The sequence below is a fragment of the Stigmatopora nigra genome, unplaced genomic scaffold, assembly GCF_051989575.1.
Source record: "Stigmatopora nigra isolate UIUO_SnigA unplaced genomic scaffold, RoL_Snig_1.1 HiC_scaffold_34, whole genome shotgun sequence".
Lineage (NCBI taxonomy): Eukaryota > Metazoa > Chordata > Actinopteri > Syngnathiformes > Syngnathidae > Stigmatopora > Stigmatopora nigra.
Window position 1 is genome coordinate 367,333 of NW_027551613.1, and position 25,520 is coordinate 392,852.

The window sequence follows — 25,520 nt, forward strand, 5'->3', positions numbered from 1 at the left end:
AGGGCAGCCCTGGAAAATCACCTGGGCCATAGCGGCTACCCAGCCTGACTGATGCGCCGACACAGGCCCGGAACCTGCCTTCAATGGTCTTCAAATGCAGGGCGTTTCTTGCCGCTCCCACTCAAGGGAACTGAGCCATTAGGATTTTGGATGAGACTGACCAGTATTTGTGTTTGAGGGACACATCTGAGCCACACACTGGATCATGGTCGTGAGCTCCGTCAATAATGTGCCCAAATGGAGGTCATTGATTCGGGAATAACAGAACTTCTGAAGATCCCTAGATGATTATTTTTATACATAATAATCAAAAATACATCCCCATCGTCAATGGATACAATTTTTCGGGTAAATTCACCAACCAGAACAGACTGGGCCTGGTTCTAATACAACCACTATTTTAATCGCAGAATGCCTGTTTTGGACACTGTTTATGGTGGGAAAATAGCTCCAGAACCATCCTGGATCATTATTTTTACACAGAATAGTGAAAATACATCCATCTACACATTCAACACTAATTATGGGTAGAAGCACCAACCAGAACCGACTGGGCCTGGTTCTAATACGACCTCTTTTTTAATCGCAAAATGCCTGTTTTGGACAATGTTTATGGTGGGAAACATTATTTTTATAGAAAATAGTGAAACTACATCCACCCACTCAATCAACACAAATTCTGGGTAAATACACAAACCAGAACCGATTGGGCCTTGTTCTAATACAACCACTATTTTTATCGCAAAATGTTTTGGACACTATTGACGGAGTGAAATATTCCCAGAACATCCCTGCATCTTTAATTTTACACATAATAGTGAAAATGCATCCATCCACACAATTGACACTAAATCTGGGTAAAAGCGGCAACCAGAACCGACTGGGCCCGGTTCTAATTCAACCACCGTGCAAAATAAAGATCCATTGGAGGTTTTTGATTCTTGTGTAAAAAAAGCCCCAAAACATCCCTACATGATTATTTTTAAACAGAATAGTAAAATATACATCCCCATCCTCTTTGGACACAAGTTTCGGATATAAACAGCAACCAGAACCGAGACTACCCAGTTATAATGCAACTATCCATCGTTCCTGCCTGCCTAAAATCTGCCACCATCATTCCTGTCCCCAAAAAGGCCAACCATCTGCAGCTTGAACGATTACAGGCCTGTTGCTCTCACGCCTGTGATCATGAAGTGCTTTGAAAAGTTGGTGGCCCGACACATCAGAAGGACAATCCCCCCCTCAGTTGACCCTCACCAGTTTGCTTATAGAGAAAACAGGTCCACTGAGGATGCTATCGCTGTGGCTCTTCACACAGCACTGAGCCACCTGGAGCACCGGGGGAACTATGTGACGATGCTTTTCATAGACTATAGCTCAGCCTTTAACACCATCAAGCCGGACATCCTGAAGGACAAACTCTACCACCTTGGACTATCCTCTTCAATCTGCTGCTGGGTAAAGAACTTCTTGACTGGTCGACCACAAACTGTCAGAATGGGTCCACACCTCTCTTCCGCCATTACACTGAACACTGGCTCACCACAAGGCTGTGTACTGAGTCCTGTCCTGTACTCCTTGTACACATACGACTGCACACCAGCCCACCAGTCAAACTCTATCATCAAATTCGCCGATGACACCACTGTGATCGGACTCATCTCAGGCGGGGATGAGTCAGCTTACAGAGACGAGGTCGACGAACTGTCTTCTTGGTGCTCGGCGAACAATCTTACACTAAATACCGCAAAGACTAAAGAAATAATCCTGGACTTTCGCAAGCGCAGCACAGACCTGGCCCCACTCCTCATTAACGGAGTATGTGTAGACAGGGTCCAATCCTTCAAATTTCTGGGAGTCCACGTCACGGATAGGCTCTCCTGGTCCACAAACACCACAGTGTTAGTAAAGAAGGCCCAGAAACGACTCCACTTTCTCAGGGTATTGAGAAGGGACAAATTGGACACCAAGCTTCTGGCAACCTTCTACAGAGCCACTGTGGAGAGCATCCTGACTTACGGCATTACAGTGTGGTATACCGGAAGCACGGCAGCAGACAAAAAAGCCATACAGAGGGTGATAAACACTGCCCAGAAGATCGTCGGCTGCTCTCTGCCATCACTAGAAGACATTGCCAACCCCCGATACCTTAGAAGAGCCGGGTCCATTGTTGGAGACCCATACCACCCTGGACACGGCCTGTTCCAGTTGCTTCCATCTGGCAGACGCTACAGGTCCTACAAAGCACGGACAAACAGGCTCAAGGACAGCTTTTTCCCAACAGCCATCAGGTCTCTGAACCTGCAGCAACACGTGACGTGACGACTACACATATCCCTACTATGAAATTAAGTCAAGTCGAAATGAAGTAACAGGAAGGTCGTTTGGCGCAGATCTGCCTTCCAAAGGCTGACTGAGGGAGGGTAAGTATAAAGACTGAGAGGTAAGTGATCCACCTTATTCTTGTTGGCATCGGTGAGGCATCTTGCAGTCGCCGCAAAATGGCGCTCAAGGCGGAGAGCTAACAAGTATGAATATGTCATAAATAAATGTCATAAATGTGTCTGGCCTGGGAAGACGAACTTGTGGAGAAGCACTATACAATTTCGTCATACGCTGCTGAGGGTATGATGACTACTAGGCTTTTTGTCAAGTCAATGATGACGACAATGCCTATGTCTGATTTTCATTTTTTCATTTTTTCAACTACTATTTTTTATCACAAAATGCATGTTTTGGAGACTATTTATGGTAGTAAATACCCCTAGAACCATCCTGGATCTTTATTTTTAGACAGAATAGTGAAAATACATCCACCTACACAATCAACACTAACTCTGGGTAAAAGCACCAACCAGAACCGACTGGGCTTGGTTCTACTACAACCAACATGCAAAATAAAGTGCCCAAATGGAGGTCATTTATTCGGGCATAGAAGAACTTCTGAACATCCCTAGATGATAATTTTTATACAGAATAGTCAAAAATACAACCCCATTCCTATTGGACACACGTTAAGGGGGTATACACAAACCAGAACCGACTGGGCCTGGTTCTAATACAACCACTATTTTTGTCGCAAAATGCATGTTTTTGACACTATTTCTGGTGGGAAATAGTCTCAGAACATCCCTGGATCTTTATTCTTACAGAGAATAGTGAAAATACATCAAACCCACACAATCGACACTAATTGTGGGTAAAGCACCAACCAGAACCGACTGGGCCTGGTTCTAAACAACCACTTGTAAATAAAGTGCCCAAATTGAGGTCATTGATTAGGGCATAACAGAACTTCTGAACATCCCTAGAATATTATTTTTATAAAGAATAATAAAAAATACATCCCCATAATCATTGGACACAATTTCTGGGTAAAAACACGAACCAGAACCGACTGGGCGTGGTTCTAATACAACCACTACTTTAACCGCAAAATGCCTGTTTTGGACACTGTTTGTGGTGGGAAATAGCTCCAGAATCATCCTGGATCATTATTGTTACACAAAATAGTGAAAATACATCCACTCACACAATAAACACAAATTCTGGGTAAAAGCACCAACCAAAACCGACTGGGCCTGTTTCTAAACCACCACTTGTAAATAAAGTGACCAAATGAAAGTAATTCATTCGGGCATAACAGAACTTCTGAACATCGCTAGATGATTACTTCTATACAGAATAGTCAAGTATACATCCCCATCATAAATGGACACAAGTTTCGTATACAAACACCCACCAGAACCGACTGGACCCTGTTATAATGCAGCCACTATTTTGTATCGCAAAATGCATGTTTTGGACACTATTTATGGAGGGAAATAGCCCCGGAACTGTCCTGGATCTTTATTTTTAGACAGAATAGTGAAAATACATCTACCCACACAATGGATACTATATCTGGGTAAAAGCACCAACCAGAACCGACTGGGCCTGGTTCTTAAAAACCACCACTTGTAAATAAAGTGCCCAAATTGAGGTCATTGATTCGGGCGTAACAAAACTTCTGAACATCCCTAGAGGATTATTTTTATACAGAATAATCAAAAATACATCCTTATCATCATTGGACACAATTTCAGGGTAAAAACACCAACCAGAATCGCCTGGGCCTGGTTCTAATACAACCACTATTTTAATCGCAAAATGCCTGTTTTGGACACTTTTTATGGTGGGAAATAGCTCCAGAATCACCTAGAATGATGCCAATGAAAGACTTACATGGATAGGACGATTTTACACTATATACACAGGAACTATGTGTCTCTGACAGTTTGTTTGGCAGCAGGGGAACTTTTCAGTTTTTATTGCCTTAATGTACTTTTCATACCCTGAAAATCACGTTTTGGCCAAGTATGATTGTTTTCATTGTAACTTAATTTTTAGCAATGAGAATAATGCCAAATGGATAACTTACTTGAATTGGACGATTTTACACTATATACACAGTAACTATGTGTCTCTGACAGTTTTTTTGGCAGCAGGGGAATATGTAAGATTAGACAAAGTATCTTTGCAAATGCTTGTTCATATTGTATAAGTTTTTGTGAGTATAACAGCATTGTAGTCATCCTTACGGCTGACATAGCAGCATAAACACCCAACTGTCTGACTGAATAAACAATCTTAGTCTTGTGATTGGGGTGACATGTCAGCACAAATATTCAACTGTCTGACACTGATCAATTACTTTTTGCCCTGAAAATGACTGAAATGTATCTGTCCAAAGTCCTAGTGACAACTGTCAGTTTTTCCTGTATTTAAGACACACACACTGGTCATTCGACTAGAGTTTCAGGAACATCGCGTTGAACAGGACCCTACTGTAGGAACTCTCACTGTCCACTTTGCAGTCTGGTAATAAACCAATTGGTCCGGGACCAATGAAAGTAGAACAAGAATTAGCAAAGGCATTATAGTCTTGGTCTGTTAATAGAGTCAGGGACTTAACTAAGACAAAGTCAGGGACTTTTGGTCTTTGTGTGTTCAGAGATATTGGGTTAATCACAAAGTGGAGATCAATTTCGGGTAATTTAGAAAATAATTGTTGTCTAAACTATTAAGTAAGTGATTAATATGGGTCAGAAAGCAACAAAAGGGATGGGTTTATTGTCAGACTGCAAAATGAAAATCGGAGAGTTACCGGGACGAGATATCATGGTCCAGCTTGGGCTAAGCCTAGTGGCCACCCAAAATGGCCTCCGACCCAGGGAATTACAGACCAAAAATATCTTCCACACCACCACATCTAACAGCTTCTACTCTCTCGACATTGTCGGGAATGATTCTGCCAAGGTAGCTGAAAGTCTAAGAGAACAGTCTGAAGATATCTGCCCAGCAGCCCCAGGACAGGAACAACAAACATGGCCATTACATGTCACCCTGAAGTTCATGGGAGACCGGACGACAAGTGGTTAAACCAATTCTCACAGTTGCCCACTCAACGAATCATAATTAACCACGTATATGCAACTGACCTAATGGACAACCCATTGCCCCCCGGACACATTGCCTATGGGGATGGATCATCATCAAAAACCCTGGATGGAGAAAAACACAACGTATATGCCGTGGTGACTCAAAAAGACAACCTCAAGACAGGACGACTCCCCGGCGACTGGTCTGCACAAGCCGCAGAAATAGTGGCACTGACAGAGGCATGTAGACTATTCCTAGAACAAGACGTGACGGTGGAAAGACACAGCCCAATCCCTGCTGAATTCCTAAGAGAAATGCAAAATCATGCCCCAGAAAAAGAGAAACTGCAATGGGAAACAAAAGGAGCCACTCAACACAAGAACGCACTCTATGCAGTAGAAAACAAGCCATGCGTCCCACGATCATTGTTTGAAGTAATTGCCAAATTGAGCCATGGGAGGAGCCATGTCTCAACAGAAGGGATGATCAGTACAGTACAACAAACAATGCATGTTCCCAGAGGTCTCCAAACTTACTTCAATTTTTTTGCAGAAACTGTCTAAACTGCTGTAGACACAACTCTCAAGGCAATGAACGACCCAAGCATGGAACAAGGCAAACAGGAACATATCCCTTCGAGCTTCTGAACATGGATTTCATCAAACTGAACCAAAGTGCTGGACTCGTCGAACAAACCATTAGAACAGTAAAACTCAGACTCAGAAAAACCATGGAAGATACAGGAAAACCATGGCAAGAATGCCTGAGCCTGGTAGAAACGTACATGAGAATCATTCCAACAGCACAGGGATGCACACCATTTGAGGCAGTGAAAGACAGACCCTTCCACTGAACAATGTGGGAAAAAGATCTGGTGGTAGAAGAGAAAAGGGAAACAGAATCCCTCACTAAGTGGTTATGCAAAATGTTCCAAGAAAGAACTGTGATGAATGCAAAATAATCTGCCGACATCTTCTCTGTCTCCCACAGAGGAGGTCCTGTCCCCAGGAGACCTGGTACTCGTCAAGGTGATAAAAAGAAAGTGCTGGTCTTCTCCACGTTGGGACGGACCTCACCGTGTGATTTTGGCCATCATCATCACCGCTCTGTGTTCAACCACATGGGGGGAACGTACCAGAACCTTGGTACACTCCCACTGGAGGAGAATGCCCCACTAGCTGGTTCAGGAAACGATCAGGGGCCCCCAGATCTGCATCCCATCAACCAAGACACCAATCGTCGTTCAAGTCCCTTTGCTCAGCCTACAGCTTACTCACTTGGGATTACACAGGACTGACTCCAGTTATTTTTATTGGTACCTACAAGCTCCCAGAGTCTGAATGGTCTGGCCAGACACCTTGGACCAGGTCCTCCTCCATACAGGCTACAAAACCATCACATGGCCCCTTTCCAAAGAAGCTACCACCATGACCGCTAACTTCACCAAGTTAGCCACCACCATCAAAGATGGTAAACATATCCTAGACCTTACGACCAATATCCAACAAAAAGGCTGCATTAACCTATGCCTCCGACCGGACCGACCAGGAAAAGGCCCCCTCTTTACTATCACCATCCGCACTACTAGTCCAGCCATGGTCCCCAAAGTGATTGGTGTGAACCCCTTCGTACAACCATCCGCCACACGCCTACTCAAAATCCGTCCGGCAGGAACACCTAAGCCTGAGTAGATACACCTTATTCTCGCCCATGTCCAAACACAGGAAAAAAACGACTACAACCCGATGATGAGGAACAGTTGGTACAGATACACCGCACTCACAGCCCGCGCCACAACCAATGAGTTGTTATGTCTGTTCCCTCTTGCCTACTGCCGTAGCCCAACCACAGCTATGGTCCAACCGACAGAACGAAGAACTCGCCAACCTCACCTACAACTGTATCCTGGGTAATCTGAGAGAATCCTTCCAGCAAAGCTCGACCGCCTACATACCATGGTCGCAGTACCATTAGCAGCTACAGTCAATACCGCAACGTATGTCCAGTGCAACAACCGAACAGACTGTTATCCATCCTGTTTCAACTTCAGCGGACCGGATCCGAAGACCCCTTTGGACCAAGTTCACGTCACCAGGTGCGCCGAGATCAGACACATTCCTTCCCAATCATGGACAGTACTGGACCAAATATGGTGGCTCTGCGAATGGCAAGTGTATATGATCATCCCCACCAATACAACTGGGGTCTGTGTCCCTACATCTGCATCCGACCACACGTACGTTCTAACAGCAGACTCGATTCCAACTGTCGACGCCAACCCACATCTACCCACCAGGCGTCAACGACGGAGCTTTGATTTCTTCCCCCATGATTCAGTTTGGGGCTCGGATGTCCCCCTCTAATACAAACACTGGTCAGTCTCCTCCAAAATCATGATGGCGGTATTCCCCAGGGTAGGAACAGCGAAGAACACCCTACGTCTGGAAACCATTGACTACAGATTCCAGGCCCGACACTAATCAATTACTTGTTGCCCTGCAAATGACTGAAACGTATCTGTCCAAAGTCTTAGGGACAACTGTCAGTTTTGCCTGTATTTAAGACACACTCACTGGTCATTCGACTAGATTTGCAGTAACATCGCAGTGAACAGGAGCCCACTGTAGGAACTCTCTGTCCACTTTGCAGTCTGGTCATACATATTTTCTATTTAAATTTATCTCACTCTTTCTTAGCCTGCTCCTGAAGTTGTATTTTCAGACCTAACAAACATTTCAGTTTTTTTGCCCTAATGTGCGTTTCATGCGCTGAAAATCATGTTTTGGCCAAGTATCATAGTTTTCACTATAACTTAACCTAACCCTAACCCTAACCCTAACTTTCATCACTTAGAATGGTATCAAATGAAAAACCTACTTAATTTGGATGATTATACACTATATACACAGTAACTATGTGTCACTGACAGTTTGTTTCGCAGCGGGGGAACATTTCAGTTTTTATTGCCTTAATGTGCATTTCATGCGCTGAAAATCACTTTTTGGCCAAGTATCATAGTTTTCACTATAACCTTATTTCTAGCACTTAGAATGATGCAAAATGAAAAACTTACTTGAATTGGACAATTATACACTATATACACAGTAACTATGTGCCTCAGAGTGTATGTTTCGCAGCAGGGGAACATTTCAGTTTTTATTGCCTTAACGTGCGTTTCATGCGCTGAAAATCACGTTTTGGCCAAGTATCATAGTTTTCACTATAACTTAATTTCTAGCACTTAGAATGATGCTAAATGCAATACTTACTTGACTTGGATGATTTTACACTATAGACACAGTAACTATGTGCCTCTGACAGTTTGTTTCGCAGCAGGGGAACATTTCAGTTTTTATTGCCTTAACGTGCGTTTCATGCGCTGAAAATCACGTTTTGGCCAAGTATCATAGTTTTCACTATAACTTAATTTCTAGCACTTAGAATGATGCTAAAAGCAATACTTACTTGAATTGGATGATTTTACACTATAGACACAGTAACTATGTGCCTCTGGCAGTTTGTTTCGCAGCAGGGGAACATTTCAGTTTTTATTGCCTTAACGTGCGTTTCATGCGCTGAAAATCACGTTTTGGCCAAGTATCATAATTTTCACTATAACTTAATTTCTATCACTTAGAATGATGCCAAATGAAAAACTTACTTGAATTGGACAATAATACACTATATACACAGTAACTATGTGTCTCTGACAGTTTGTTTCGCAGCAGGGGAACATTTCAGTTTTTATTGCCTTAACGTGCGTTTCATGTGCTGAAAATCACGTTTTGGCCAAGTATCATAGTTTTCACTATAACTTAATTTCTATCACTTAGAATGATGCTAAATGCAAAACTTACTTGAATTGGACTATTTTACACTATATACACAGTAACTATGTGTCTCTGACAGTTTGTTTCGCAGCAGGGGGACATTTCAGTTTTTATTGCTAACGTGCGTTTCATGCGCTGAAAATCATGTTTTGGCCGAGTATGATAGTTTTCACTATAACTTAATTTCTATCACTTAGAATGATGCTAAATGAAAAACTTACTTGAATTGGACGATAATATGTTGTACCCGTGATTTTCCACGGGGTGGTAGTATTTCGCCTTTAAAAGACGGGTGAAATAATCAGACAGGTTCTTTGTTGTATTTTCAAACCAACTTCGAGAAATGTCTGAATAGCCCGTTATTATACCCTACCAAGGTCTATGACCATTGGTTAATCATTACGTCATCGCCCCGTGTTTAACGCATGCTAGCGGCATGAGTCCCTTTTTAACTTAACACCTGCACTCATGTATAACATCAACTACTTCACCCTGTCACACTAGCGGCATGAGTCCCTTTTTAACTTAACACCTGCACTCATGTATAACATCAACTACTTCACCCTGTCACACTCTCCCCCACAAAAACAAATGTCGTCCCGACATTAATATGCTCCCAAACATTTCCACTTTGGTGAGCCGATGCTCATTACAGTCCAGGCGGCCCGGGCCACAGTTCAAATATAATCCACAACTCGTACGGTCCACGTTTTACTGGATGGCACAGTAATCACAGTCCATAACAGTCCATAACAGTCCATAACAGTCCATGACAGTCCATGACAGTCCATGACAGTCCATAACAGTCCATGACAGTCCATGACAGTCCATGACCGCATCATGCACGTCGTCCTTGTAGGTTCAAGCTTGTTGGAGTCCAAACAAAAAAGGTGGCTGCAGGTAATATGGATGCAGGTGTACTAACCAAGGGCCCACTCCTGGTGCAGGGTAAACAGTTAGCCGTTCCTGCGGTGACTGTGTACTATAACAGGAGGGGATTCCAAGATGGTCATAGGTCGTACGTCGTGGTGGGTGTCTCTCCCTTCTCGGCCGTTCATCAGTCAGCGCCTCAGGTTCCGTCACGGCGGTTGGCGGGGAAGTCTCTGAGAACTGCTCATCACTAGGACCTTCAAGAGGAGGGTTTGCTCCCTCACCAGGCAGGTCCTCCAGCTGATGGTCCTCTTCTACTTGTACTGGTCCGGAAGCAGGGCCCCTCACTTCGTGTGTCTGGTCCACAGGCAGTGGCCTGTGCTCCGGCTCCATCTCTTGGGTACCTCTCTCATTTAGCTGGCGTAGCTCATAGTGGAAGTCATCTTCGTCATCGCTTTCTTCGTCTGACTCCTGATGAGATGCCGGCTGCTGTTTCTTTCTCGGCGTCCTCGTGCCGATTTTCCCTTCTTCTGGTGTTATCTCAACGGGCAAATGTTCACAAGACATTAGTAGATTTCTGTACAGAATTCTGGAACGATCTTTACCTCTTCCTGGCCTAACTTCATAAATTAGTAGGCCAGATCCCATTTGCTTCACCACTGTGTGAACTGTATCTTCCCAGAAGTCACGGAGTTTCCCAGGTCCTCCTCTTGGTGTCAGATTTTCTGGTTTTGGTTTGACCTTTGGGAATCTACTCGTCTTTGTCTGTTGAGTAGGAATTGATTCACTAGATTTTTGACATTCAAGGGGAGACTTGTCAGTGTCTCTACCATATTGGGTCAAAGCTCTAGTTGATTCTATCTTTAACCTCTCATTCGCCTGTTCTTGTTCCCTTTCTTTCAAGAATGTAACTTTTTGCAGCTTCAATAATTCAAGCTCCTCTTTCAGTACTTCCTCCCTCTGGAGAGATGCCATAATCTCTCTTTCTGTTGCTTGCTTGGTCTGAAAAAGTTTCTCCTTCTCCACAACAAACATGTCCACCTGTTTCTCCAGAGCCATTTTCTCTTCTTGCAGTACGCTAATCTCATCAGTTTTCTGCTGCTCAGCTAGTTCAAACTGAAGTTCAAGATGGTCAATCTTTTTCTGAAAGGCTTCTCTCTGTTGCGATATGTCCTCTTCCAGTTTTTTGATGATGTGATCTTTAGATTGAACGATTTCATCAGTATGCAAGTTTTCTAGCGCCAAGAGTTTTTTCTGTTGGGCTATTTCCTCTTCATAAGATAAAAGGTTCAATTCTTTTGCCTCCACATCTGTTGCTGCCTTTGCTAAACAGCCAACTGTTTTGTCAAGCTGGTTCTTCAACTCTGCATTTTCGCACCGCAGATTTTCTCTCTCAGCTTTGTAAATTTCTATAGCTTCATTTCTCGCAGAGAGCTGCTCCAACAAATCTCTTCTTTGCTTATCGCTCTCTTCATTATGCCTAGCTTGTTCTTGTTTCATGGCTTCAAGGTCCCTCTTGAGAATTTTTTCGCGCTCAAGAGAGGCCAAGTGTTCACTATTTATTGCCTGCTTTGCCCCAAAAAGTCTCTGCCACCCCAGTCTTCTGTCTTCATACAACATCCTTATCCCCTCTTTTAATTTTAACAACTCAGACATACCTTGGTCCTCGTCTTTGAGTTCGCTCCTTTCCAGGTGTTCATTAATGTGACTACCCAATCTGAATTCTGATATGCGTTTCGGACTCCCTATGTTAAGGAAATCACATATTTCTAACAGGTCATTAACTGTTAGCTTGTGCAACATTTCTTCTACCTCTACGCGTACTTGCTCCCGTTCCATTTCCATTTTCTCAACACAGTAGGAGTTTGGTTTATGATGCAAAAGTGAACACTGAACTGGCACGTTTTTACCGTCTCTCTGATGATCTCTACTGGCCTCAGATGACGAGTACTCTGCCAACTTCACGTTCCTTTTAACAGCAACACCTCTTCTCACTGTCTTGATCCTGGTTGTGGTTTAGGTTTTGCTGGCTCAGCATTCAGTACTCAGGTTGTGAATACTGGTCATCCAAGCAGCAATCCCAGCGGTGCCTCCAAAAATGTTGTACCCGTGATTTTCCACGGGGTGGTAGTGTTTCGCCTTTAAAAGACGGGTGAAATAATCAGACAGGTTCTTTGTTGTATTTTCAAACCAACTTCGAGAAATGTCTGAATAGCCCGTTATTATACCCTACCAAGGTCTATGACCATTGGTTAATCATTACGTCATCGCCCCGTGTTTAACGCATGCTAGCGGCATGAGTCCCTTTTTAACTTAACACCTGCACTCATGTATAACATCAACTACTTCACCCTGTCACACTAGCGGCATGAGTCCCTTTTTAACTTAACACCTGCACTCATGTATAACATCAACTACTTCACCCTGTCACAAATACACTATATACACAGTAACTATATGTCTCTGACAGTTTGTTTCGCAGCAGGGGAATATTTCAGTTTTTATTGCCTTAACGTGCGTTTCATGCGCTGAAAATCACGTTTTGGCCAAGTATCATAATTTTCACTATAACTTAATTTATATCACTTAGAATGATGCCAAATGAAAAACTTACTTGAATTGGACAATTATACACTATATACACAGTAACTATGTGTCTCTGACAGTTTGTTTCGCAGCAGGGGAACATTTCAGTTTTTATTGGCTTAACGTGCGTTTCATGCGCTGAAAATCACGTTTTGGCCAAGTATCATAGTTTTCATTATAACTTAATATCTAGCCATTAGAATGATGCCAAATGAAAAACTTATTAAATTATAAAATTTGATGATATTACACTATGTCATTTGTGTCTCTGACATTTTTACACAGTTTTACAAGTTTTGACTCCAGACTCTTAATTTACAATTCTGCCTTTATGGATACATTGCATCACCACCCCTTGAGTGGATCTCTTACCTCTCACTGTCTTTCACTTACCTTCATTCAGCATGTAGGTGTCAGATCACCTTGTACTTAATGTCTATTCATATTACCTCACCCGAAGTTATTACACAGAAGGGATTGTGTTGTGTTACCCCAAGTTTAGAGTCCCAACGGATGTGGGAAACTTACAGCGTCTGTCTGCCAGAGAGCAGCAGCTGGAACCGATTGTGACCAGGGTGGCATGGGTCCCTGATCATGTCCCTGGCTCTGCTGAGGTAACGAGGGCTGGCAATGTCTTCTGGTGAGGGCAGAGTAGCCGACGTTCTTCTGCGTAGTGGTGATACCTTTCTAAATAGCCTTTTTGTCTGCTGCCGTTCTTCCCGCGTACCACCAAATGTGCTTTTTATGTGCTTATAAGCACGTTTTGGTCGAATATGAAAGTTTTCAAGTGTGCACTTGACCCTAGATGACCTGGAGAGTGACAGTTACTCCTGAAGTTGAACCTCTTTTCATCGCACAATACAAGGAAAAAATTGCAAACCCTGTTAGCCAGCCTTTCTTATATTTCTCGAGGCGAACAAACAATTGCAAGGCCAACTAGTTAGTCTTTCTTACATTCCACCATCTTTTAATTCAATTGTAAAACCAGTTTGGCTAGTCTACCTTGCATTCTACGATCTTAAAAAACAAAGTTAAACCAGTATGACCACATGGTGCGACAAGAATAAACAATTATTAAGCCAGTTAGCCAGTCCATCCCACAATTCCCTCCTTTTGTGTCTGTGAAAATATTGAAATATTGAAGTGGCTGTTTCCATGAGCCAGAGAAGAACCAGTCAAGCCATCCTCGTTGTGGAACCGGATCTCCGGTCACAGCTCTCTGCATGTTCCTAATAGCCTGCAGGGCATCATGGACCGAGCAGGACATGCCGGCAGGGATGAAGGGGCAGCACGAGTCTCCCACCATGAAACACACACAGCCCCGCTGGGTGGCCACTCCGTCAAGAGCAGGGCAGCCCTGGAAAATCACCTGAGCCATAGCGGCTACCCAGCCTGACTGATGCGCCGACACAGGCCCGGAACCTGCCTTCAATGGTCTTCAAATGCAGGGCGTTCCTTGCCGCTCCCACTCAAGGGAACTGAGCCATTAGGATTTTGGATGAGACTGACCAGTATTTGTGTTTGAGGGACACATCCGAGCCACACACTGGATCATGGTCGTGAGCTCCGTCAATAATGTGCCGAAATGGAGGTCATTGATTCGGGAATAACAGAACTTCTGAAGATCCCTAGATGATTATTTTTATACATAATAATCAAAAATACATCCCCATCGTCAATGGATACAATTTTTCGGGTAAATTCACCAACCAAAACAGACTGGGCCTGGTTCTAATACAACCACTATTTTAATCGCAGAATGCCTGTTTTGGACACTGTTTATGGTGGGAAAATAGCTCCAGAACCATCCTGGATCATTATTTTTACACAGAATAGTGAAAATACATCCATCTACACATTCAACACTAATTATGGGTAGAAGCACCAACCAGAACCGACTGGGCCTGGTTCTAATACGACCCCTTTTTTAATCGCAAAATTTCTGTTTTGGACAATGTTTATGGTGGGAAACATTATTTTTATAGAAAATAGTGAAACTACATCCACCCACTCAATCAACACAAATTCTGGGTAAATACACCAACCAGAACCGATTGGGCCTTGTTCTAATACAACCACTATTTTTATCGCAAAATGTTTTGGACACTATTGACGGTGTGAAATATTCCCAGAACATCCCTGCATCTTTAATTTTACACATAATAGTGAAAATGCATCCATCCACACAATTGACACTAAATCTGGGTAAAAGCGGCAACCAGAACCGACTGGGCCCGGTTCTAATTCAACCACCGTGCAAAATAAAGATCCATTGGAGGTTTTTGATTCTTGTGTAAAAAAAAGCCCCAAAACATCCCTACATGATTATTTTTAAACAGAATAGTAAAATATACATCCCCATCCTCTTTGGACACAAGTTTCGGATATAAACAGCAACCAGAACCGAGACTACCCAGTTATAATGCAACTATCCATCGTTCCTGCCTGCCTAAAATCTGCCACCATCATTCCTGTCCCCAAAAAGGCCAACCATCTGCAGCTTGAACGATTACAGGCCTGTTGCTCTCACGCCTGTGATCATGAAGTGCTTTGAAAAGTTGGTGGCCCGACACATCAGAAGGACAATCCCCCCCTCAGTTGACCCTCACCAGTTTGCTTATAGAGAAAACAGGTCCACTGAGGATGCTATCGCTGTGGCTCTTCACACAGCACTGAGCCACCTGGAGCACCGGGGGAACTATGTGACGATGCTTTTCATAGACTATAGCTCAGCCTTTAACACCATCAAGCCGGACATCCTGAAGGACAAACTCTACCACCTTGGACTATCCTCTTCAATCTGCTGCTGGGTAAAGAACTTCTTGACTGGTCGACCACAAACTGTCAGAATGGGTCCACACCTCTCTTCCGCCATTACACTGAACACTGGCTCACCACAAGGCTGTGTACTGAGTCCTGTCCTGTACTCCTTGTACACATACGACTGCACACCAGCCCACCAGTCAAACTCTATCATCAAATTCGCCGATGACACCACTGTGATCGGACTCATCTCAGGCGGGGATGAGTCAGCTTACAGAGACGAGGTCGACAAACTGTCTTCTTGGTGCTCGGCGAACAATCTTACACTAAATACCGCAAAGACTAAAGAAATAATCCTGGACTTTCTCAAGCGCAGCACAGACCTGGCCCCACTCCTCATTAACGGAGTATGTGTAGACAGGGTCCAATCCTTCAAATTTCTGGGAGTCCACGTCACGGATAGGCTCTCCTGGTCCACAAACACCACAGTGTTAGTAAAGAAGGCCCAGAAACGACTCCACTTTCTCAGGGTACTGAGAAGGGACAAATTGGACACCAAGCTTCTGGCAACCTTCTACAGAGCCACTGTGGAGAGCATCCTGACTTACGGCATTACAGTGTGGTATACCGGAAGCACGGCAGCAGACAAAAAAGCCATACAGAGGGTGATAAACACTGCCCAGAAGATCGTCGGCTGCTCTCTGCCATCACTAGAAGACATTGCCAACCCCCGATACCTTAGAAGAGCCGGGTCCATTGTTGGAGACCCATACCACCCTGGACACGGCCTGTTCCAGTTGCTTCCATCTGGCAGACGCTACAGGTCCTACAAAGCACGGACAAACAGGCTCAAGGACAGCTTTTTCCCAACAGCCATCAGGTCTCTGAACCTGCAGCAACACGTGACGTGACGACTACACATATCCCTACTATGAAATTAAGTCAAGTCGAAATGAAGTAACGAAGGTCGTTTGGCGCAGATCTGCCTTCCAAAGGCTGACTGAGGGAGGGTAAGTATAAAGACTGAGAGGTAAGTGATCCACCTTATTCTTGTTGGCATCGGTGAGGCATCTTGCAGTCGCCGCAAAATGGCGCTCAAGGCGGAGAGCTAACAAGTATGAATATGTCATAAATAAATGTCATAAATGTGTCTGGCCTGGGAAGACAAACTTGTGGAGAAGCACTATACAATTTCGTCATACGCTGCTGAGGGTATGATGACTACTAGGCTTTTTGTCAAGTCAATGATGACGACAATGCCTATGTCTGATTTTCATTTTTTCATTTTTTCAACTACTATTTTTTATCACAAAATGCATGTTTTGGAGACTATTTATGGTAGTAAATACCCCTAGAACCATCCTGGATCTTTATTTTTAGACAGAATAGTGAAAATACATCCACCTACACAATCAACACTAACTCTGGGTAAAAGCACCAACCAGAACCGACTGGGCTTGGTTCTACTACAACCAACATGCAAAATAAAGTGCCCAAATGGAGGTAATTTATTCGGGCATAGAAGAACTTCTGAACATCCCTAGATGATAATTTTTATACAGAATAGTCAAAAATACAACCCCATTCCTATTGGACACACGTTAAGGGGTATACACAAACCAGAACCGACTGGGCCTGGTTCTAATACAACCACTATTTTTGTCGCAAAATGCATGTTTTTGACACTATTTCTGGTGGGAAATAGTCTCAGAACATCCCTGGATCTTTATTCTTACAGAGAATAGTGAAAATACATCAAACCCACACAATCGACACTAATTGTGGGTAAAGCACCAACCAGAACCGACTGGGCCTGGTTCTAAACAACCACTTGTAAATAAAGTGCCCAAATTGAGGTCATTGATTAGGGCATAACAGAACTTCTGAACATCCCTAGAATATTATTTTTATAAAGAATAATAAAAAATACATCCCCATAATCATTGGACACAATTTCTGGGTAAAAACACGAACCAGAACCGACTGGGCGTGGTTCTAATACAACCACTACTTTAACCGCAAAATGCCTGTTTTGGACACTGTTTGTGGTGGGAAATAGCTCCAGAATCATCCTGGATCATTATTGTTATACAAAATAGTGAAAATACATCCACTCACACAATAAACACAAATTCTGGGTAAAAGCACCAACCAAAACCGACTGGGCCTGTTTCTAAACCACCACTTGTAAATAAAGTGACCAAATGAAAGTAATTCATTCGGGCATAACAGAACTTCTGAACATCGCTAGATGATTACTTCTATACAGAATAGTCAAGTATACATCCCCATCATAATTGGACACAAGTTTCGTATACAAACACCCACCAGAACCGACTGGACCCTGTTATAATGCAGCCACTATTTTGTATCGCAAAATGCATGTTTTGGACACTATTTATGGAGGGAAATAGCCCCGGAACTGTCCTGGATCTTTATTTTTAGACAGAATAGTGAAAATACATCTACCCACACAATGGATACTATATCTGGGTAAAAGCACCAACCAGAACCGACTGGGCCTGGTTCTTAAAAACCACCACTTGTAAATAAAGTGCCCAAATTGAGGTCATTGATTCGGGCGTAACAAAACTTCTGAACATCCCTAGAGGATTATTTTTATACAGAATAATCAAAAATACATCCTTATCATCATTGGACACAATTTCAGGGTAAAAACACCAACCAGAATCGCCTGGGCCTGGTTCTAATACAACCACTATTTTAATCGCAAAATGCCTGTTTTGGACACTTTTTATGGTGGGAAATAGCTCCAGAATCACCTAGAATGATGCCAATGAAAGACTTACATGGATAGGACGATTTTACACTATATACACAGGAACTATGTGTCTCTGACAGTTTGTTTGGCAGCAGGGGAACTTTTCAGTTTTTATTGCCTTAATGTACTTTTCATACCCTGAAAATCACGTTTTGGCCAAGTATGATTGTTTTCATTGTAACTTAATTTTTAGCAATGAGAATAATGCCAAATGGATAACTTACTTGAATTGGACGATTTTACACTATATACACAGTAACTATGTGTCTCTGACAGTTTTTTTGGCAGCAGGGGAATATGTAAGATTAGACAAAGTATCTTTGCAAATGCTTGTTCATATTGTATAAGTTTTTGTGAGTATAACAGCATTGTAGTCATCCTTACGGCTGACATAGCAGCATAAACACCCAACTGTCTGACTGAATAAACAATCTTAGTCTTGTGATTGGGGTGACATGTCAGCACAAATATTCAACTGTCTGACACTGATCAATTACTTTTTGCCCTGAAAATGACTGAAATGTATCTGTCCAAAGTCCTAGTGACAACTGTCAGTTTTTCCTGTATTTAAGACACACACACTGGTCATTCGACTAGAGTTTCAGGAACATCGCGTTGAACAGGACCCTACTGTAGGAACTCTCACTGTCCACTTTGCAGTCTGGTAATAAACCAATTGGTCCGGGACCAATGAAAGTAGAACAAGAATTAGCAAAGGCATTATAGTCTTGGTCTGTTAATAGAGTCAGGGACTTAACTAAGACAAAGTCAGGGACTTTTGGTCTTTGTGTGTTCAGAGATATTGGGTTAATCACAAAGTGGAGATCAATTTCGGGTAATTTAGAAAATAATTGTTGTTTAAACTATTAAGTAAGTGATTAATATGGGTCAGAAAGCAACAAAAGGGATGGGTTTATTGTCAGACTGCAAAATGAAAATCGGAGAGTTACCGGGACGAGATATCATGGTCCAGCTTGGGCTAAGCCTAGTGGCCACCCAAAATGGCCTCCGACCCAGGGAATTACAGACCAAAAATATCTTCCACACCACCACATCTAACAGCTTCTACTCTCTCGACATTGTCGGGAATGATTCTGCCAAGGTAGCTGAAAGTCTAAGAGAACAGTCTGAAGATATCTGCCCAGCAGCCCCAGGACAGGAACAACAAACATGGCCATTACATGTCACCCTGAAGTTCATGGGAGACCGGACGACAAGTGGTTAAACCAATTCTCACAGTTGCCCACTCAACGAATCATAATTAACCACGTATATGCAACTGACCTAATGGACAACCCATTGCCCCCCGGACACATTGCCTATGGGGATGGATCATCATCAAAAACCCTGGATGGAGAAAAACACAACGTATATGCCGTGGTGACTCAAAAAGACAACCTCAAGACAGGACGACTCCCCGGCGACTGGTCTGCACAAGCCGCAGAAATAGTGGCACTGACAGAGGCATGTAGACTATTCCTAGAACAAGACGTGACGGTGGAAAGACACAGCCCAATCCCTGCTGAATTCCTAAGAGAAATGCAAAATCATGCCCCAGAAAAAGAGAAACTGCAATGGGAAACAAAAGGAGCCACTCAACACAAGAACGGACTCTATGCAGTAGAAAACAAGCCATGCGTCCCACGATCATTGTTTGAAGTAATTGCCAAATTGAGCCATGGGAGGAGCCATGTCTCAACAGAAGGGATGATCAGTACAGTACAACAAACAATGCATGTTCCCAGAGGTCTCCAAACTTACTTCAATTTTTTTGCAGAAACTGTCTAAACTGCTGTAGACACAACTCTCAAGGCAATGAACGACCCAAGCATGGAACAAGGCAAACAGGAACATATCCCTTCGAGCTTCTGAACATGGATTTCATCAAACTGAACCAAAGTGCTGGACTCGTCGAACAAACCATTAGAACAGTAAAACTCAGACTCAGAAAAACCATGGAAGATACAGGAAAACCATGGCAAGAATGCCTGAGCCTGGTAGAAACGTACATGAGAATCATTCCAACAGCACAGGGATGCACACCATTTGAGGCAGTGAAAGACAGACCCTTCCACTGAACAATGTGGGAAAAAGATCTGGTGGTAGAAGAGAAAAGGGAAACAGAATCCCTCACTAAGTGGTTATGCAAAATGTTCCAAGAAAGAACTGTGATGAATGCAAAATAATCTGCCGACATCTTCTCTGTCTCCCACAGAGGAGGTCCTGTCCCCAGGAGACCTGGTACTCGTCAAGGTGATAAAAAGAAAGTGCTGGTCTTCTCCACGTTGGGACGGACCTCACCGTGTGATTTTGGCCATCATCATCACCGCTCTGTGTTCAACCACATGGGGGGAACGTACCAGAACCTTGGTACACTCCCACTGGAGGAGAATGCCCCACTAGCTGGTTCAGGAAACGATCAGGGGCCCCCAGATCTGCATCCCATCAACCAAGACACCAATCGTCGTTCAAGTCCCTTTGCTCAGCCTACAGCTTACTCACTTGGGATTACACAGGACTGACTCCAGTTATTTTTATTGGTACCTACAAGCTCCCAGAGTCTGAATGGTCTGGCCAGACACCTTGGACCAGGTCCTCCTCCATACAGGCTACAAAACCATCACATGGCCCCTTTCCAAAGAAGCTACCACCATGACCGCTAACTTCACCAAGTTAGCCACCACCATCAAAGATGGTAAACATATCCTAGACCTTACGACCAATATCCAACAAAAAGGCTGCATTAACCTATGCCTCCGACCGGACCGACCAGGAAAAGGCCCCCTCTTTACTATCACCATCCGCACTACTAGTCCAGCCATGGTCCCCAAAGTGATTGGTGTGAACCCCTTCGTACAACCATCCGCCACACGCCTACTCAAAATCCGTCCGGCAGGAACACCTAAGCCTGAGTAGATACACCTTATTCTCGCCCATGTCCAAACACAGGAAAAAAACGACTACAACCCGATGATGAGGAACAGTTGGTACAGATACACCGCACTCACAGCCCGCGCCACAACCAATGAGTTGTTATGTCTGTTCCCTCTTGCCTACTGCCGTAGCCCAACCACAGCTATGGTCCAACCGACAGAACGAAGAACTCGCCAACCTCACCTACAACTGTATCCTGGGTAATCTGAGAGAATCCTTCCAGCAAAGCTCGACCGCCTACATACCATGGTCGCAGTACCATTAGCAGCTACAGTCAATACCGCAACGTATGTCCAGTGCAACAACCGAACAGACTGTTATCCATCCTGTTTCAACTTCAGCGGACCGGATCCGAAGACCCCTTTGGACCAAGTTCACGTCACCAGGTGCGCCGAGATCAGACACATTCCTTCCCAATCATGGACAGTACTGGACCAAATATGGTGGCTCTGCGAATGGCAAGTGTATATGATCATCCCCACCAATACAACTGGGCTCTGTGTCCCTACATCTGCATCCGACCACACGTACGTTCTAACAGCAGACTCGATTCCAACTGTCGACGCCAACCCACATCTACCCACCAGGCGTCAACGACGGAGCTTTGATTTCTTCCCCCATGATTCAGTTTGGGGCTCGGATGTCCCCCTCTAATACAAACACTGGTCAGTCTCCTCCAAAATCATGATGGCGGTATTCCCCAGGGTAGGAACAGCGAAGAACACCCTACGTCTGGAAACCATTGACTACAGATTCCAGGCCCGACACTAATCAATTACTTGTTGCCCTGCAAATGACTGAAACGTATCTGTCCAAAGTCTTAGGGACAACTGTCAGTTTTGCCTGTATTTAAGACACACTCACTGGTCATTCGACTAGAGTTGCAGTAACATCGCAGTGAACAGGAGCCCACTGTAGGAACTCTCTGTCCACTTTGCAGTCTGGTCATACATATTTTCTATTTAAATTTATCTCACTCTTTCTTAGCCTGCTCCTGAAGTTGTATTTTCAGACCTAACAAACATTTCAGTTTTTTTGCCCTAATGTGCGTTTCATGCGCTGAAAATCATGTTTTGGCCAAGTATCATAGTTTTCACTATAACTTAACCTAACCCTAACCCTAACCCTAACTTTCATCACTTAGAATGATATCAAATGAAAAACCTACTTAATTTGGATGATTATACACTATATACACAGTAACTATGTGTCACTGACAGTTTGTTTCGCAGCGGGGGAACATTTCAGTTTTTATTGCCTTAATGTGCATTTCATGCGCTGAAAATCACGTTTTGGCCAAGTATCATAGTTTTCACTATAACTTAATTTCTAGCACTTAGAATGATGCAAAATGAAAAACTTACTTGAATTGGACAATTATACACTATATACACAGTAACTATGTGCCTCTGAGTGTATGTTTCGCAGCAGGGGAACATTTCAGTTTTTATTGCCTTAACGTGCGTTTCATGCGCTGAAAATCACGTTTTGGCCAAGTATCATAATTTTCACTATAACTTAATTTCTATCACTTAGAATGATTCCAAATGAAAAACTTGCTTGAATTGGACAATAATACACTATATACACAGTAACTATGTGTCTCTGACAGTTTGTTTCGCAGCAGGGGAACATTTCAGTTTTTATTGCCTTAACGTGCGTTTCATGCGCTGAAAATCACGTTTTGGCCAAGTATCATAGTTTTCACTATAACTTAATTTCTATCACTTAGAATGATGCTAAATGCAAAACTTACTTGAATTGGATGATTTTACACTATATACACAGTAACTATGTGCCTCTGGCAGTTTGTTTCGCAGCAGGGGAACATTTCATTTTTTATTGCCTTAACGTGCGTTTCATGCGCTGAAAATCATGTTTTGGCCGAGTATGATAGTTTTCACTATAACTTAATTTCTATCACTTAGAATGATGCTAAATGAAAAACTTACTTGAATTGGACGATAATACACTATATACACAGTAACTATATGTCTCTGACAGTTTGTTTCGCAGCAGGGGAACATTTCAGTTTTTATTGCCTTAACGTGCGTTTCATGCGCTGAAAATCACGTTTTGGCCAAGTATCATAATTTTCACTATAACTTAATTTCTATCACTTAGAATTATGGTAAATGCAAAATTTACTTGAATTGGACGATTTTACACTATATATAAGTAAATATGTGCCTCTGACAGTTTGTTTCGCAGCAGGGGAACATTTCAGTTTTTATTGCCTTAACGTGCGTTTCATAAGCTGAAAATCATGTTTTGGCCGATATGATAGTTTTCACTATAACTTAATTTCTATCACTTAGAATTATGGTAAATGCAAAATTTACTTGAATTGGACGATTTTACACTATATACACAGTAACTATGTGCCTCTGGCAGTTTGTTTCGCAGCAGGGGAACATTTCAGTTTTTATTGCCTTAACGTGCGTTTCATGCGCTGAAAATCACGTTTTGGCCAAGTATCATAATTTTCACTATAACTTAATTTCTATCACTTAGAATGATGCTAAATGAAAAACTTACTTGAATTGGACGATAATACTTCATATACACAGTAACTATGTGTCTCTGACAGTTTGTTTCGCAGCAGGGGAACATTTCAGTTTTTATTGCCTTAACGTGCGATTCATGCGCTGAAAATCACGTTTTGGCCAAGTATCATAGTTTTCACTATAACCTAATTTATATCACTTAGAATGATGCTAAATGCAAAACTTACTTGAATTGGACGATTTTACACTATATACACAATAACTATGTGCATCTGACAGTTTGTTTCGCAGCAGGGGAACATTTCAGTTTTTATTGCCTTAACGTGCGTTTCATGCGCTGAAAATGACGTTTTGGCCAAGTATCATAGTTTTCACTATAACTTAATTTCTAGCACTTAGAATGATGCCAAATGCAATATTTACTTGAATTGGATGATTTTACACTATATACACAGTAACTATGTGCCTCTGGCAGTTTGTTTCGCAGCAGGGGAACATTTCAGTTTTTATTTCCTTAACGTGCGTTTCATACGCTGAAAATCACGTTTTGGCCAAGTATCATAATTTTCACTATAACTTAATTTTTATCACTTAGAATGATGCTAAATGCAAAACTTACTTGAATTGGACGATTTTACACTATATACACAGTAACTATGTGCCTCTGACAGTTTGTTTCGCAGCAGGGGAACATTTCAGTTTTTATTGCCTTAACGTGCGTTTTATGCGGTGAAAATCACGTTTTGGCCAAGTATCATAATTTTCACTATAACTTAATTTCTATCACTTAGAATGATGCTAAATGCAAAACTTACTTGAATTGGGCGATTTTACACAATATATACAGTAACTATGTGCCTCTGACAGTTTGTTTCGCAGCAGGGAACATTTCAGTTTTTATTGCCTTAACGTGCGTTTCATGCGCTGAAAATCACGTTTTGGCCAAGTATCATAATTTTCACTATAACTTAATTTCTATCACTTAGAATGATGCCAAATGCAAAACTTACTTGAATTGGACAATTTTACACTATATACACAGTAACTATGTGCCTCTGACAGTTTGTTTCGCAGCAGGGGAACATTTCAGTTTTTATTGCCTTAACGTGCGTTTCATGCGCTGAAAATCACGCTTTGGCCAAGTGTCATAATTTTCACTATAACTTAATTTCTGTCACTTAGAATGATTCCAAATGAAAAACTTGCTTGAATTGGACGATTTTACACTATATACACGTAACTATGTGCCTCTGACAGTTTGTTTCGCAGCAGGGGAACATTTCAGTTTTTATTGCCTTAACGTGCGTTTCATGCGCTGAAAATCACGTTTTGGCCAAGTATCATAGTTTTGACTATAACTTAATTTCTAGCACTTAGAATGATGCCAAATGCAAAACTTACTTGAATTGGATGATTTTACACTATATACACAGTAACTATGTGCCTCTGGCAGTTTGTTTCGCAGCAGGGGAACATTTCATTTTTTATTGCCTTAACGTGTGTTTCATGCGCTGAAAATCACGTTTTGGCCAAGTATCACAATTTTCACCATAACTTAAATTCTATCACTTAGAATGTTGCTAAATGAAAAACTTACTTGAATTGGACGATTTTACACTATATACACAGTAACTATGTGCCTCTGGCAGTTTGTTTCGCAGCAGGGGAACATTTCAGTTTTTATTGCCTTAACGTGCGTTTCATGCGCTGAAAATCACGTTTTGGCCAAGTATCATAATTTTCACTATAACTTAATTTCTATCACTTAGAATGATGCTAAATGTAAAAACTTACTTGAATTGGACGATTTTACACTATATATAC